Source organism: Pseudoliparis swirei, chromosome 11 (genome assembly GCF_029220125.1).
Source record: "Pseudoliparis swirei isolate HS2019 ecotype Mariana Trench chromosome 11, NWPU_hadal_v1, whole genome shotgun sequence".
Classification (NCBI taxonomy): domain Eukaryota; kingdom Metazoa; phylum Chordata; class Actinopteri; order Perciformes; family Liparidae; genus Pseudoliparis; species Pseudoliparis swirei.
The window spans coordinates 16,484,059-16,500,609 of record NC_079398.1 but is presented as its reverse complement, the minus strand read 5'-3'; the positions used below and the strand labels follow the sequence as shown (position 1 = coordinate 16,500,609).

The following is a 16,551-nucleotide window of genomic DNA, read 5'->3' as shown; positions in this document are numbered from 1 at the left end:
TACTTCAGATTTGTACTTCAATTTGTAATAAAGTACAGAGGTACATATTGTAATTTTTAATACCTCTCAGAGGTACATTTCGTACTTTGTATCAAGCGATGATGTCATAGTTTAAACCAGCCAATCATATATGAGAGCCTTCACTGTGCATGTCCTTCAGTGATTCATGTATGCATATATATATATATATATATATATATATATATATATATACACATATACATATATACACATCTATAGATATAGATGTGTATATATATATGAAATAATACAAAAAGAATATACAGGACTGTCTCAGAAAATTAGAATATTGTGATGAAGTTCTTTATTTTCTGTAATGCAATTAAAAAAACAAAAATGTCATGCATTCTGGATTCATTACAAATCAACTGAAATATTGCAAGCCTTTTATTCTTTTAATATTGCTGATTATGGCTTACAGCTTAAGAAAACTCAAATATCCTATCTCTAAATATTAGAATATCATGAAAAAGTATACTAGTAGGGTATTAAACAAATCACTTGAATTGTCTAATTAACTCGAAACACCTGCAAGGGTTTCCTGAGCCTTGACAAACACTCAGCTGTTATAAATCTTTTTTTTACTTGGTCTGAGGAAATATTAAAATTTTATGAGATAGGATTTTAGAGTTTTCTTAAGCTGTAAACCATAATCAGCAATATTAAAAGAATAAAAGGCTTGCAATATTTCAGTTGATTTGTAATGAATCCAGAATGCATGACATTTTTGTTTTTTAATTGCATTACAGAAAATAAAGAACTTTATCACAATATTCTAATTTTCTGAGACAGTCCTGTATATATATATACATATATATTAGGGCTGTCAGCGTTAACGCGTTAATCTATGCGATTAATTTGGCCGCGTTAACGCACTAAAATATTATTATTATTATTATATATTTTTTTTAAACCGCGGCAGTACGGTTTGACACTGTTTCCGTTTTTAAAACAATTATTTCTCCGCGAAAATAAGGAACATAAATCAGTTTAACTCGTGGATGAATCAGTCGGGTTTCCTCCTGCTCCTCCTTCCTCCCGTCTCCCCCTCTGATACACAGAGGAACGGAGGGCGACGTGTCGGGTGACGCGGCGCGGAAAGAACTCGTCACACGAAACCTGCAACGTGATTTGTCAACCCGTTTGTCTGTCAACATTTCGGGAAAAAAACAACCAATGAACACTCAGGAAATCACAAAGGACCTCCCACCTCACAGGTTAGGCTCATTTAGCAGCCTGTCAGTCAGAAAACCAGAGAACACGGCGCGAGGACAATGAGCCTCATTTCAGAGCTGAGATTGTTCTGGAATGTTTAATGTATAACACGTGGGGGTGTGTCACATGCAAAAGACTTTAAACGAATGTAATTTATTTTGTAAAATGTATAAAATGCCCCCAGCCTCCAGAGGCTTAACGTGACATATTTGAATGTCAGTCAGTTACCAAGGCCACTGGTTCTGCTGTTCAGTGTTAAAGATGACAGGACCAATGGGGTCTCAATATATATATATTTTTTTACTAATCTGATGTTTCACTGAAGAAACAATTTATCATCCACGATATTAAATACCTCGCTGGCACTGTATATGTAGGAGCCTCTTTGAAAACACAGCTCTGTGTGAAGTTTTGTCTTTAAAAAGAAGGAAAACACTTTTAAGCGCGATTAATCGCGATTAATTAATCGCAATTTCAAAATGTGCGATTAATTAGTTACTTTTTTTTAATCGATTGACAGCCCTAATATATATATATACAGTATATATATAAATATATATACACACAGGCACGTGCGCAGACATTTTGGGGGGCAGGTGCTCAAACCCAAAAAAAAGGGCACCGAATGCCAAAAAAAAATTCTGACCCGAGTTGAAGCATAAGCAGCAATACACTGATGATGCTGTCCTCGATCTGCGTTTCCTCTGAGCAGCATCAGACAGCTAGCTTACATTTTCTTTATGAATAAAGATGAATTATTAGAGAGTAACAACATTACAAGCGTTCTGATTGGCTCATGGGTCGTCATGCCAGCCACGTATTGCCCTCCTCGCTGGTCTGATACGGATCCGTTTTGCCCTCTTACGTCATTTTAAAAATGAGCGATATTGATAGACATCAACAGCCAAGAGCAGTGGTCCTCAAACTAAGGCCCGCGGGCCGGATACGGCTCACCTCCACATTTGGCCCGGCCCTCTGAACAAGACGGCGGCACGGTGGCTCAGTGGTTAGCACTGTCGCCTCACAGCAAGAAGGCTCTGGGTTCGAATCCTGGTCGTCCCGGTCGTTCCAGGTCCTTTCTGTGTGGAGTTTGCATGTTCTCCTCGTGCCTGCGTGGGTTTACTCCGGGTACTCCGGTTTCCCCCACCATCATTAAGACATGCACCGCAGCCTCACTCCGGTTCGTATCGATGTGAATGAATGTTGGTGGTGGTCGGAGGGGCCGTAGGCGCTGATTGGCTGCCTCGCTTCCGTCAGTCTGCCCCAGGGCAGCTGTGGCTACTGATGTAGCTTACCACCACCGGGATGACTGTGTGTGTGTATGACTACTGGACTCTGGACTCTGTAAAGCGACTTCGGGTATTTAAAGAAGCGCTATATAAAATTGAATTTTATTATTATTATTAATACCAGAGGCCTTATGATTTTTTTTTTCAGTCTGACCACGCAAATCCTAGACAAGCCCCTGTTAAATAGAACGGAATAATAATTCTCTCTCTCTTCTCTCTTCTCTCTCTCTCCCTCTCTCTATTCTCTCTCTCTCCCTCTCTCTATTCTCTAAACATAACTAACGTCAGTAAACAGCTGGACAAGGCTTTGAAATCAAAAGTCACTCACTGGTGAGCAAGTTATGTGCACCCCTGTGTATAAATGTATATATCGGTAATATGTGATTAATCATGATTAATCCACAGAAACCTGTGATTGATTTGATTAAAAATTGTAATCGTTTCACATCCCTAATATATATGATGCTAGAAGGACGGATGGATATCACATGTCTAAATGTCTCACATCATTTATTCTCTAGTTTCTCCCTGAATTAACAAACTGAATCTCATGTTTATGAATATGATCATAGTCTGTGTATAATAGTGGAATATTACACGTACTTAATGTGTCTCAACTCTCTGTGTGAGATTATCGATCTTTGTGTGTGTGTGAGTATCTGTGACTGTGTGTGAGTGTGTGTGTGTATGTGAAAGTATCTGTGACTGTGGGTGTGTGTGTGTGTTTGAGAGTGTGTGTGAGTGTGTGTGTGTGTGTTTTAATGCTGCCATGAAATCGTTCCTCTTCAAGCCGTCCTCCCTCCTCTGAGGCCTTTTGTCAAGAAGGGATTTGACACCAGGAAGTGATGCATTGTGGTTGATGTTGTGCTGCGTGTGTGTGTGTGTGTGTGTGTGTGTGTGAGAGTGTGTGAGTGTGTGTGGTGGATTACAGTAGTAGAGAATAAAGGAGGGATTTGTGTCGGAGTCAGACGGAGAGCTGAAAGGAGGCAGCGGTTAATAGCTCATTATAGGATGAGCTTAACACCATGTAGACACACACACACACACACACACACACACACACACGTCTGATGGTTTAATGTCTGACTTTGATGTTAAAACTTGTCACTTTGTTTTATAAAACATTAAAAAACAGTTCATGTATCTACAATATATTAATATATGATATATATATATTGTATATTATATATATATCATATATTATATATATTATATAATATATATACTATAATATATATATAAATATGTATATATATATTATAAGATATATTTTATATATATATATAACATATGATATATATATATAATATAATATTTATAATATATATAATATATGATATATTATATCATATATGATACATATTATATATATCATATATAATATATTATACATTATGTATATATAATATCATATATATCATATATATAATATATCATATATTTATATATAATACATCATATATTATTTATAACATGATTTATTATATATATATATATTTGCATATATTAAGCTCAGTCTGTCAGCTGTGTTTTAATCCTCTATGTTTTACAGTCAGGATGTGCTCCTCCACCTTCTCCTCCTCATCCTCCTTCTCTTCCTCCTCCTTCTCTTCTTCCTCCTCCTCTTCCTCCTCTTCTTACTCCTCCTCCTCCTTCTCATCTTTGTAAGTAAATGTGTGAGTGTGAGTCAGGGCTGGATAGGCCATCTGGCATACCGGGCATTTGCCCGGTGGGCCGCGGTAGTTTTGGGCCGGCCCGAAAATATCGCGGCCCGGCCGAAAGCTACCATCGAATGGCCCATAAATCGGGGACAGCGGCCCATTGGTCCATTTTCTATACAGACACAGGGCTGGCCCAATCAACAGAGAGAGAGGTTGGGGGTTACACGAGACCTCTGTCTGACTTTCGGTGCTGCTGAGCCTGGATACTTGAGAGATGGAGGGGGAAAAAAGCACACAAAAACGGAAGGGAGGCTGGGGAAAAATTATAGAGAAAAGAAAAGAGACTCGAGGCAGATGCTGCCAAATGTGTCAACATTAGGGACATGTTTGCTGCTGCTGCTCCCACAAGTTTAATGTTAACGTTACCACAGCAGCAACAGGTTGAAGAGGAGGCTGGCAGAGAGGAGCAGGAGCAGCAGGGTACAGATACAGAGGAAGCAGGGCCGAGTCAGCCTCGAACTTTAGTTGATCCGTAAGGAAAATATAGCTACAGACTATAGCTACAGCTGGCTGACGTTACTACACAGCTAGCTTAGGCGTGCACACTTGGCGTTTTTAAAATGAAAACTCCGGCCGGAGCGCTTTTTCAGGTAGAAAAAGACGCTGGCAACATTTGTTACAAAAAGCAGCCGAGAGCGTCTTTTGTTGTCATAACAATGTTACTACAACATTTTCGCGATAGTACAAAACGTTAAACAGGTGAATAAGCTAACTACCCAAGACAACAGCACTGTCAACATGTTTGAATTCATGCACATATCAATAATCAGTTGATGTGTTTGTCGTAATGCACTTGATGACAATATAATTAGCTAGCTAGCCAACCACACAAGCTAGCCAACCTACTTGCTACGCTAGCTACCTTTTAGCTTTTCAGCCGGACAGGTCTTGCTTGTGATTGGTCAGCTGTCAAAAAAGTGCTTGACGTAGCGTAGGGCGTTTTTCTCTGAGAAGTTTAACTTTTTTCAACTGGAAAAGACGCTCTGAGCTGCAGAAAAAAACGCTCAGCACGGTCTACTCCATAGGATTATAGTAAAACGGACGCTGGCAGCTTAAAAAAATACCCATAGTGTGCACACACTGTTGTTGGGTGTCACATTTTCATATATGTTGAATGTTGTTTGTTTTAATGTGCGGAACTCAGGAAGAATAGCTGTCACCAAGATGGCAAATAAGTTAATGGGGATCCAATTCAACAAATAATCATCTTAGAGGGCTTATAAAGATGTCGATGTGTGATGCATGATGACTCCAGTGATGTCATTCAGTGACCTACAGTATGGCAACAAGAACAAAAAAGCTGCATTATTATTATTATTATTATTGCAAAACTAACAAACATACAAAGAGAATAGAACATGTATAGCCTACAAAGAGCCAATGTATACAGACAGCCACTATGTCAAATACAGTAGTACAAAGTAGGAGCAGATACTTATAGTTTTAATAGCTTTCTTATTGTTTTGGACCTTGTTAAGTTAAAGTTAGGCCTACTTGTAATCATCTCTCCTTGACTCTGTATGTCCAGGCAAGTCAAGCTGCAGTTGGAGTGGAGGCTAGAGGCGGAGCAGTGGAGGATAAAAACAATGAGGAAGAACAGGGTGTAGATTACTTTGCCCGTCCTGACCCTTCATTGAGGCAGGCTTTTTTAAACTACCATCTATTTGCACTGGTACCATTGCTTACTGCATGTAGTCATCTTTGTAGTGGTTTGGGGGAATACTGTATATATATGACTGTACAGCACGGTATATAAGACGAGTATATAAGGCAAATATTTTTGTGCTGGTGGGTGTGGTCCGACCGATTGGGGTGGGCCTGTCTGGGCCAAAAATGCCAGGGCCTAATTGTTGTCCCAGTCCAGCCCTGGTGTGAGTGTGAGTGTGTGTGTCTGTCCGTCCAAAAGGTGAAATTGAGATAAATGGTGGAGGAGCTGGTGGCCACAGAGGCCCTGATCAACCCCGTATCACAAAAATTACGTTCCCCCAGACCTAAAATACAATTTGCAGTTACGTTTGACTGAAACGTATTTCTCTCCAAATTACGTTTAAGTGAAATGTATTTCTCTCCAGATTACGTTAGTATTTGACGTATTATAATTACAAATACGTCTCTGATCAACGTATCTTTGCCGTTTGTTATCTCTCTTTTCTACAATGCTGTTATGAATTGTAAAAAGCGTCCTCTAGCCTTATTTATTATTATGTTATATATGTTGTTTCGCCTGCGTATTCTGACAGCAATAAGTTTTGTAACGGATCATATGAATTGGCGTGAAGACTTACTGCTGGTTACTCTCCTTTATTTTCTTTTTTTAGGTGACAATACATTAATTAAAACTCGTACACTATCACCACCTCATCACCACCGAAACAGAGTTAGTCCCATACGGGTCAAATCAATTATTAAACTTGTTATAAAATGCGCATCTGTCCCCATAAAGTTCGCATTTTAACCTAAAAAAAAGTGCGTTTCCTTTTAACCTTTCAAAATAAAAGTCCGATCTATCTGTTAAGCGGAAGTAGTATAAAACGTCTATATTTATTCAAACAATACAATATAAAAGGCATACATACATCAAAATCAATAAGGAAAATGCCAAACAATCAAACAACTCAAAACAATAAACCCTTCATGCGTTATTTACAGGCGTATTTATTTTTCATGAAACAAAAAGAGCAGGTACCCGGAAAAATCTAGGAAATAATTTGGGAATTGTAAATAAAACATGATTTACGCTTCAACTTCCACTGATATGCATGCAAACTAATACATCGTTTCACACACACACACACACACACACACACACACACACACACACACACACACACACACACACACACACACACACACACACACACACACACACACACTGACAGAAACACATATATACACACACAGGCAGAGACACACATACTCACACACACACACACACACACACACACACACACACACACACTCTTACACACACACACAGACAGACACACACACACACACACACAGAATGACAGACACACACTCAGACACACATACAGACACTCACATACATACACACACAGGCAGAGACACACACACACACACACACACACACACATTTACACATGCACACACACGCATACTCTGCAGACTGACCCTTGACCTCCCAATTGTCTCTCAGATATAACCCTACTGCTTTATATTTAATATATTATATTTACCTAAATATAATACTTTGAGGTCGTGGGGGGAATCCCCTCCAAAACTTTCACAAGAGAAAATTGTCACCGTGCCAATAACCCTTGTACGATCCTTAAAACCAGTCTTTTAGTACATTTTTTATACTTTCAATCAACTTAAAGATCTGGATTCTTTTCAAATTCAAAGAGGGGCCTCTGAATATGAATACCCAACAGTTTTGGACCGATAGCTCTGAGTTAAGGGCCCCAAAAACAGGTCCAAAGGGTCAAATTGGGTAAACATGTCAGAGCTTAGCTTTCTTTTCCAGGTTGTAGCCACTCCTGAATGGGGTAGAATACAATTGAAATTGTTCATATAGTACAAACATTTAAGGAGTTGTTAACCTTTGAAGGAAGGAATTTTGTTTTTTCCGGGTTTTTAAACCCTTCCCAAGCAGGGATGCTAAGTGCTATATGTTGCCAGCCTACATGGTTGGGCCCCATTTGGGAGTGGCTACAACATGCAAAAGAAAGCTAAGCTCTGACATGTTTAGAAGAAAAAAAAGTTAAAATCAGCCCAAGCTCACAACAGGGTCTCAGATTTGTTAAACCACACACCCTCTTCAAGTCCTGGATTTCAGACAGCCAATTAACTCTTGTGGGTGTTTCGGAGGAAATTTCACCCCATCACCTCATTGTAGGCTCTGTCCTGAGTGTCTGTGTTCAATTTGGGATTTCCAGGATGAATATTTAAGAGATTATGGCCATTTTTGCACTTGTCAAAAAATATGCAAATTTAAGAGAATAAGGCCCAATTTGACCCTTTGGACCTGTTTTTGGGGCCCTTAACTCAGAGCTATCGGTCCAAACCTGTAGGGTATTCATATTCAGATGCCCTTCTTTGAATTTGAAAAGAATCCAGATCTTTAAGTTGATTGAATGTATGAAAAATTAACTAAAAGACTGGTTTTAAGGATCGTACAAGGGTTATTGGCACGGTGACAATTTTCTCTTGTGAAAGTTTTGGAGGGGATTCCCCCACGACCTCAAAGTCTTATATTTAGGTCAATATAATATATTAAATATAAAGCAGTAGGGTTATATCTGAGAGACAATTGGGAGGTCAAGGGTCAGTCTGCAGAGTATGCGTGTGTGCATGTGTATTTGTGTGTGTGTGTGTGTGTGTGTGTCTGATTCTGCCTGTGTTTGTATGTATGTGAGTGTCTGTATGTGTGTGTCTGTGTGTGTGTGTCTGTCATTCTGTGTGTGTGTGTGTCTGTCTGTGTGTGTGTGTAAGAGTGTGTGTGTGTAAGAGTGTGTGCGTATGAGAGTGTGTGTCTGTGTGTGAGTATGTGTGTGTCTCTGCCTGTGTGTGTGTGTTTCTGTCAGTGTGTGTGTGTGTGTGTGTGTGTGAAATGATGTCTTAGTTTGCATGCATATCAGTGGAAGTTGAAGGGTAAATCATGTTTTATTTAGAATTCCCAAATTATTTCCCAGATTTTTCCGGGTACCTGCTCTTTTTGTTTGATGAGAAGTAAATACGCCTGTAAATAACGCCATGAAGGGTTTATTGTTTTGAGTTGTTTGACTGTTTAGCATTTTCCTTTTGATTTTGATGTATGTATGCCTTTTATATTGTATTGTTTGAATAAATATAGACGTTTTATACTACTTCCGCTTAACAGATAAATCGGACGTTTATTTTGAAAGGTTAAAGGAAGCGAACTTTTTTTAGGTTAAAATGCGAACTTTATGGTATAGATTACGGACAGATGCGCATTTTATAACAAGTTTAATAGTTGATTTGACCCGTATGGGACTAACTCTGTTAAGGTGGTGATGAGGTGGTGATAGTGTACGAGTTTTAATTAATGTATTGTCACCTAAAAAAAGAAAATAAAGGAGAGTCACCAGCAGTAAGTCTTCACGCCAATTCATATGATCCTTTACAACGCCTATTGCTGTCAGAATACGCAGACGAAACAACAGATAAAATAATAATAAATAAGACTAGAGGACGCTTTTTACAATTCATAACAGCATTGTAGAAAAGAGAGATAGGCCTAACAAACGTTAAAGATACGTTGATCAGAGACATATTTGTAATTATAATACGTCAAATGCAAACGTAATTTGGAGAGAAATACGTTTCAGTCAAACGTAACTGCAAATTGCATTTTAGGTCTGGGGGAACGTAATTTTTGTGATACAGGGTTGCCCTGATATACAGCCCACCTGTCTATTCTGGTTACTGTGTGTGTGTGTGTGTGTGTTTGTGTCTGTAGGTGGAGATGCTACCAGACATGAACACGTAACGGGGGTTATTTTATAGTGTGTGTGTTGTGTGTGTATCTCTCTTTGGAAATGTGCATTTATACATTTATATGCCCATCTCTGCCTGAACAGGATTACCTGTGTGTGTGTTTGTCTCTATACTGTGTGTGTTTGTTTCTATACTGTGTGTGTGTGTGTGTGTGTGTGCGAGCGAGCAAGCAGAGTGGTTGTAAACAAAAAGAGACAGATGTACCAGAGAGAGCCTTACTCACTTTCCTTCTCTCTATTACACACACACACACACACACACACACACACACACACACACACACACACACACACACACACACACACACACACACACACACACACACACCAGGGAGCTGCTGTAATTCAAAGAGCACTTATGTGTGTGTCTCTGTGTGTGTGTGTGTGTGTGTGAGTGTGAGTAGATGAATAGGTACTCTGGTTGTTTACTTGTCCACATACAGATCTCTGGTCACATGTCTCTGGTGCTGCTCCGTCCAATAGAAACAATAGAATGATATAACAACTTCCTGTGTGATCAGAAAAGGCTTTTATTTTGAAATTGAGTTTCATTTTGAAATTGAGTTTGGATTTACTTAATTCAGTAAAATGTTGAGGTACTTTTACTTTACAGAGAGGGAGAGGGAGAGAGGGAGAGAGGAGGAGAGGGAGATGGGAGTAGGGCAGAGTGGGGTGGGGAGAGAGAGAGGGAGAGCGGGAGAGGGAGAGGGGAAGGAGAGAGAGAGAGAGATTAGAGGTGTGCCGACTCTCCTGAGGTCTGTCCTTCAGACACGAGGCTCAAACACATAAATCCTCCTCTTCCTCCCTCATGTTGTCCTTCTGCTTTCCTTCCTTCCTCTCCTCCATCAAGTTCACCTTCTTACCTGATTCCTTCCTTCCTCTCCTCCCTTAACTTTACCTTCTTACCTGCTTCCTCCCTCTCCTCCTATACGTTCACCTCATTACCTGCTTCATCTTCCTGTTTCCTCTCCCTCTTCCTCCTTGCTTCCTTCCTCAACTTCATGAAGTTCATCTTCTTACCTGCTTCCTTCCATCCTTCCTCTCCTCCATTAAGATCACCTTCTTACCTGCTTCCTTTCCCTCTTCCTGCTTCCTTCACTCCTTTCTCTCCTCCATCAGGTTCACCTTCATACCTGCTTCCTCTTCTTCTTGGTTTTGATGTGACTTCCTGTTGTGTCGCCGGCTTTGTTCCACTTCCTCTCTTTGATGTCACACTTTCTGTCTCACCTTGACTCTCTCTACTTTCAACCTTCCAGAAAACCCCAAAAAGAGAGGCATCAACCCTCCTCTCCTCCTCTCTTCATCTCTTCCTCTCTTCTTCTCCTCATCTGTGCGTCTGTTTTATTTTTCGTAGACAGCTCCACCGAATTCAATAATTTAACCTTTTCTTATTTCATCATGTACCGGAGTCTTTGTCTGGCAGGAAACATTAAATAATGGATATTGTATAGTGTGTGTGTGTGTGTGTGTGTGAGAGAGTGTGTGTGTGTGTGTGAGAGTGTGTGTGTGTGTGTGAGAGTGTGTGTGTGTGTGAGTGTGTGAGAGTGTGTGTGTGTATGTGTGAGAGTGTGTGTGTGTGTGAGAGTGTGTGTGTGTGTGAGAGTGTGTGTGTGTATGTGTGTGTGTGTGTCTGTGTGTGAGAGTGTGTGTGTATGTGAGAGTTTGTGTGTGTGTGAGAGTGTGTGTGTGTGAGAGTGTATGTGTGTGTGAGAGTGTATGTGTGATAGTGTGTGTGTGTGTGTGTGTGAGAGAGTGTGTGTGTATGTGTGAGAGTGTGTGTGTGTGTGTGAGAGTGTGTGTGTTTATGTGTGAGAGTGTGTGTGTGAGAGAGTGTGTGTGTATGTGTGAGAGTGTGTGTGTGTGTGTGAGAGAGTGTGTGTGTATGTGTGAGAGTGTGTGCGTGAGACCTTTTGAAGCCCAGCATTGATATCAAGGTCCATCAGTCTCATTGTCTCTGAAATCAACAATCAGAAAGTTTGAAACAAATCAGTCGAGGAGATAGAAGCTCTCCTCTGGTTGTATAGAAGTCTATGCTTCATGTGTTAAAGCTGCATTCTCTCTCCTGACCACCAGGGGACGACTCCTCTGGTAGTTAGTGAGTTAATAGTTTATTTTATCTTCATTTCAGTGTTTTACTTTATTTCATTTCGTTTAGTTTTTCTTTATTTGTCCGTCGCAGTTTTTATGAATGAAATAAATGAATCGGACGATCTCGAGGTCTGAAACTCAACCTCCGAACCACTCAGTCCCGGAGCTGTTGTTGTTGGTGTGTGTGTGTGTGTGTGTGTGTGTGTGTGTCTGTGTGTCAGTGTGCGCGTGTGTGTGTGTGAGTGTCCAGCTGTTGGCCAGTGCTGTGACTGACAGGCAGCAGCTCCTGGTATTCATGAGTCTCTGCTTCACATCTTAAGCCATAATTAAGACACCTACACACACACACACACACACACACACACACACACACACACATACACACACGCACACACACACACACACACACACACACACACACACACAGACACAGACACATTTGTGGTCAACAGGTCTGTCGGGTTTAAAAGGCTGACGCACATCAGTTGCAGTGTCTTTAAGTTAAATAATGCCGACATGTTTCTCTGTTTAATGTATTTATATCTTTAGTTTAATGTTTTAATATTGAAGGTTTTTTCGAAACAACTAAATTAAATCCATGAGCAAACGCGTCCATGTTCTTCATCCTTCATGACGCGAGAGAAACGCTGCAGATGGCCTCATGTCAACATGATGCAACTAACACACACATGTGTGTGTGTGTAGATGTGTAGGTGTGTGTGTGTGTGTGTGTGTGTATTCAGAGTAAACGCAGTTGTAAAACTAGTAACAGTAGAACATGCAGCGACTGACTGAATGAGCTTTTGTTGTTTACATTCTGCCATAACACACACACACACACACACACACACACACACACACACACACACCTACACACACACACACCTCTATCTCCCTGATCCAAGGTGATAGACAGGCCAGATGTGTGAGTGTTTGTCTTTTCCTGCACCTGCATACATTTGTGTGAGTGTGAGTTTGTGTGTGTGTGTCTGTGTGTGTGTGTGTGTGTGTGTGTGTGTGTGTGTGTGTGTGTGTGTGACAGCCAGTCACCTTGCAGGTCTGCAGCTCATGGCTGCATGAATAAACATGAGCGCCACATCCAGCTCCACTGCTCTCTGATCCATCTGTTCTACTTCATTATGTTAGGTTCTGATATGTTCTGTTAGGTTATGTTAGGTTATAATATGTTCTCTTGGGTTCTGATAGCTTTTGTTAGGTTCTGATATGTTCTCTTGGGTTCTGATAGCTTTTGTTATGTTCTGATATGTTCTCTTGGGTTCTGATAGCTTTTGTTAGGTTCTGATATGTTCTCTTGGGTTCTGATACCTTTTGTTAGGTTCTGATATGTTCTCTTGGGTTCTGATATGTTCTGTTAGGTTATGTTAGGTTCTGATATGTTCTCTTTTATTTGGTTATATTCTGACTGTGTAAATGTTTCCATTCAGTTTGGTTCCATTCTTTCCAAACAGTCGAACATCTCTGCATCTGTTACATGTACATGACCCAATAATAACAGAACAGAACCAATAGGACAGTACCAATAACCCAGTAGGACAAAACCCAATAGGACAGAACAAGTAGGACAGAACCAAGAAGTTCTGTCTACATTAACTTCCTGTTTCACTGGAGGACTGAAGGGAACATGGCCGGTGGTTCCTTTGTCTTCCTCTTTGCAGCGCTGCGTTCTTCGTGTCTCCTAACTTGTGATTTCGTGGTTTTACGTCCAGAATCAAGTGAATCTCGGCGATTTGAAGTCGGACGAACAAACGAGCGTCTTCCCCCGAACTGATGAGACAGACAGGTAGACAGTGATGGAGACAGACAGGTAGACAGTGATGAGACAGACAGGTAGACAGTGATGAGACAGACAGGTAGACAGTGATGGAGACAGACAGGTAGACAGTGATGAGACAGACAGGTAGACAGTGATGGAGACAGACAGGTAGACTGTGATGGAGACAGACAGGTAGACGGTGATGGAGACAGACAGGTAGACAGTGATGGAGACAGACAGGTAGACTGTGATGGAGACAGACAGGTAGATGGTGATGGAGACAGACAGGTAGAATAGAATAGAATATACACTTTTATTTATCCCCAAGGGGAAATTAGTTCTCTGCATTTAACCCATCCTTAGTTATTAAGGAGCAGTGGGCTGCGGTGAAGCGCCCGGGAAGCAACTGGGGGTTCAGTGCCTTGCTCAAGGACACTTCGACTTGCAACTAATGGGGAGAGCGGGGATCGAACCCACAACCCTGCGGTTGCAGGACGGCCCTCTTACCCCACTGAGCTAAAGCCGCCCGGTAGACAGTGATGGAGACATACAGGTAGACTGTGATGGAGACAGACAGGTAGACAGTGATGGAGACATACAGGTAGACTGTGATGGAGACAGACAGGTAGACGGTGATGGAGACAGACAGGTAGACAGTGATGGAGACAGACAGGTAGACTGTGATGGAGACAGACAGGTAGACGGTGATGGAGACAGACAGGTAGACAGTGATGGAGACATACAGGTAGACTGTGATGGAGACAGACAGGTAGACAGTGATGAGACAGACAGGTAGACAGTGATGGAGACAGACAGGTAGACGGTGATGGAGACAGACAGGTAGACAGTGATGGAGACAGACAGGTAGACAGTGATGGAGACAGACAGGTAGCCCCCCCCCCTCCTGTATTTGTGAGAGCTGTAAAAGTCTCAGATTGGTTCCTCCTCCGTCGTCAGGAGTCCATCAGTCGGAGGATAGTCGGATCGACACGCCGCATTTAGAAACCTCTCCTCCTCTCCTTTACTCCTTCATCTCTCTCTCTCCTTCGATCCCCTACAACCCTCTCCTTCGGGATCTCAGCCTATTTCATCCCCAGTCATGGTCCACTTGCCGCATGGAAAAGGTTTAGCAGGCAATCCCTCGCTCAGATAGGGGTGTGTGTGTGTGTTTCGGGGGGGGGGGGGGGGGCCTTGCTGAGCCCAGATAATAGTTAAAGAGCTCCACTGTGTTAAAGACACAATATGTCATTTAAAGAGTTCCTCAGGGCGTCACACCCAACTCCATCCAGTACCCTCAATACCAGTGGTACCACTGGTACTGGTACCACTGGTACCCACTACAGTACTACTAGTATTAAAGTACCCTTAGTACCACTGCTACCACTGCCACTACAGTACCGATAGTATTAATGTACCCTCAATACCACTGGTACCACAGGTACCCACTGTAGTCGTGATGTAATCAGTAGTAATACCAGGAGCATTAATGTAAGTAGTGATGTCATGAGTAGTAGTAGTAGAAGTACCAGTGGTACCCTCAGTGTGTGTTTCCTGTGGTTCTGTGTGTTGTTTATATTCTTGAGGGGGATCAATCCCCCGGTCCTGTGGGCTCTATTCGGTGTATCCTGTGTCTCCTCTGTCTCCTTGATTGTTTCATTCCCTGCACCTGCCCTCAGCCACTCGTCTCGTTACTGTCATGTCGTACACCTGTTTCCCCCCTATATATTGTGCCACTCTTTCCAATGTCTCTTGCTGAATTGTTATATTTTTCCCGTAGTCCTGTCGTTTGTGTTACTAGTGCGTATTCCTCCTGCCTGTTCTGACCCTGCCTGCCTGACCCCCAATTCTCTGCCTTTCCCCTTTTGGACCTTTTGCCTTTTTTTGGAACTTTTGCCTCATTGAGGAGTAATTTTTGTTTTCCAGACCGAGTCCTGTCAATTCATCTGTACATGAGCTCCTGCACCTCGCTACCCGTAACGCCAGCCGGGACAAAGGCTGCAGCCGACTTCCCTTCAGAGTCCTTTAATTATGGGATGCAGAGCGCTAGCATGGCTACATTAGGATAGGAACCAGGCGTTTAAAAAATATATATAATTAAAAAAAATATATATATTTATTAGGGCTGTCAGCGTTAACGCGTTAATCTATGCGATTAATTTGGCCGCGTTAACGCACTAAAATATTTTAACGCAATTAACGCAACTTTGTTTACTTCCGGTGTTCGTTGAAGTTTTTACACTCAAACCTAGTGTCAAGCCGCGGCAGTACGGTTTAACACTGTTTCCGTTTTTAAAACAATTATTTTCCCGCGAAAATAAGAAGCAGAAATCATTTTAAACTCGTGGATGAATCAGTCGGGTTTCCTCCTGCTCCTCCTTCCTCCCGTCTCCCCCTCTGATACACAGAGGAACGACGTGTCGGGTGACGCGGCGCGGAAAGAACTCGTCACACGAAACCTTCAACGTGATTGGTCAATCCGTTTGTCTGTCAACATTTTGGGGAAAAAACAACCAATGAACACTCAGTAAATCACAAATGACCTCCCACCTCACGGGTGAGGCTCATTTAGCAGCCTGTCAGTCAGAGAGCAGAGAACACGGCACCAGGGCTGTGTCTACTACCGCGCACTTGAGCACTTCGAACACTGACTTTCAGTGTTCGAAGTGCGCCACTGAAAAAACCAGCAGAATTCAGTGCACTGAAAGTACCCGGATGGTGCACTGCAAACGAGCAAAAAATGTAGTGTAAAACGATGGACACTACTTGCCCTAAGCGGCCGCCATCTTGGTGACGTAGCGGAAGAGGAGGAGCCCTTTCGCCAGCTTTTCATTTTATTTCTAAAACAATGACGGACGAGATGGCTACGGTAGCACAAGCGGAAGACCACGGAGGCTCCTGCCGCGATTGTGGAGGTATCGCAGTTTCCACATGGGGTGGAGAAAGGGGTAAACAAGGGACAACAAGAG

The 16,551-nt window shown here is 41.8% G+C and overlaps 1 protein-coding gene across 1 annotated transcript in view; it reads left to right on the top strand.

Annotated features, from left to right (window-relative positions):
• LOC130201452 (neuronal PAS domain-containing protein 3) overlaps positions 1-16,551 on the top strand; it is a 228,276-nt gene that overhangs the window by 61,030 nt on the left and 150,695 nt on the right. The gene's annotated exons all lie outside the window — the stretch shown is intronic.